This window comes from Pteropus vampyrus, unplaced genomic scaffold (assembly GCF_000151845.1).
Source record: "Pteropus vampyrus isolate Shadow unplaced genomic scaffold, Pvam_2.0 Scaffold6, whole genome shotgun sequence".
Classification (NCBI taxonomy): domain Eukaryota; kingdom Metazoa; phylum Chordata; class Mammalia; order Chiroptera; family Pteropodidae; genus Pteropus; species Pteropus vampyrus.
Window position 1 is genome coordinate 742,364 of NW_011888787.1, and position 2,002 is coordinate 744,365.

The window sequence follows — 2,002 nt, forward strand, 5'->3', positions numbered from 1 at the left end:
GAGAGAGAGAGAGAGAGACTGAGCTATAACAAGAAACCCACCAAGTGTCCATCGATAACCCTACTCGATTTAATAATATAGTTTTCAAACTGTATTAACTTCTCAAACTTCACTGAATTGCACCAAGAACGGTGCATCCATAGGCAGGCTTCTTAACCATCGCTTTGTTTTAAGAAGGAAGCTAACTATAAACTGAGCTCAGGACTACTTTATTACTCTTTTGAAAATTCCCAATGTCCTTCTTTAAAGGTTGTTGTAGAGCCAAAGGACAAAGAGATGAGAACTGAGAGACGGTCCCAGCCCCGATTCCTCCCAGTGATTCTGACTCAACAAAGACGTTCTGCCATGTGTTAAAATACTTGACCGGATGGCGAAATGACAGGCACACCGAGCCCCCAGGAAGTGTTTGCCTAACCGCAGGCAACGAGGAAAACTGGGTGGGGGTCGGGGAGGGAATGTCCCAACGGCGACAGACGACGAGGCCGCGGTTATGGTAAAGACACGCGCCAGGTCCACTGCCGCCGACTCGACCACCTTTAGAACACACACGGCATCCCACGCGCTTGCTCTCCAGGGCGAGCGTGAACATACACTATCTCCCCGCATGAGTCGCGTCCTCGCTCAGACGGACAGGTGGCTGCTGGTTACCTAGGTCTTTCATCAGAACGGCCTTGTAGTATCTTTTCTGCAGCGCCGACAGGCCGTGGTACAGCACCACCTCCGTCTTCCTGGGGAGCTCCGAAGCCACCTCGGCCTTCACGCGCCTCAGCAGAAACGGCCGCAGGAGTCTGTGCAGTTCACTGGCTGGGAGAGAAACGAAAAGCACGGGACGTGTGGGACCGAAGCGAGACCAGCGGCTGGAGAACACGTGGCAAGTCTGCTTTGCTTCTCGTTTCCAAGCCAATTCTGCCTTCTAGGCCAATGTGGTAATTTTTCATAGTGTTTCTTCCCTTCGCTGGGTCCTTCCGAAATCATTACTGGCTTCAACTCAAGAAATCATTACTGGCTTCCGAAATCATTACTGGCTTCAACTCAAGAACTTGGGACACTCGAAGAACTTGATTCTTCCTAATGATACTCTCACTGGTCAGTGTAACATCTTAGAAATGCAGGGCGGTAAGTGTATGGTCCCTCTTTTTATAGTGAAGCTGAGCGAGGCTGAGAAAACGTTAAGTGCCTCATCCGAAGTGGCAGAGCTGGATGCCACTGCTGCTGGCATTCGACTTCAACTCCCGCGTTCCTTCCCCAAATGTCGTGAACTTGAAAACTAACTTACATTGGGATTCCCTGCATGCGGGCTCGTCAGACACAGGAAATAAAACTATGAGCACCCAGTTAAATCTGAATTTCAGATAAACAACAAATAACTTTTAAAACATGAGGATGGCCCATGTAATATGTGACTGTCACCTACTTTACCTGGCAACCCTGAACACCTGAGCGATCAGAGCAGGCTCCCCAGGAAATCCTCAGCCTTCGGTGCTGGGATTTCCCCTTCCGAGTCATCCTCACCTAGTTCAGCCAGACTCGCTGGTTGGCTGTCTGCCCCTTGCTCTGAATAATCACCTTGGAGGACCGTGATGGGGACAGAACATTTTCCGAGGCGGAGGGGCAGAAGTGCGGGAAGGGTAAGCCCACACCCGAAAGCTGTAGGAGCGGGGAGGCTTCCTTCCTTTGCCCCGCATCCCATACTGCCAGTCTCGGTGCTGCGTTACAAGGCACATCAGTGCCGTGGGATGCTGGACAGTCGCCTGGGGCCACAGCACCCACGTCCATTCCCGCCGCAGGAATCAGCACAGAATGTTAGAGTCCTCCCAGAAATCACACGATGGACAAAAATAAAGTCTGCGAATCAGCAGACACTTTCCATTTCTTCCAAAAATGACCCAAATGAGCCTCAGGGTGGAGTGGTGTAACGAGAGAGTCGTGAACAGCCGACAACCTGGAAGGCCGTGGGGAGCCTGCCAGCACCCCAATTCTGTGTGGCTCTTAACCTCCCCGG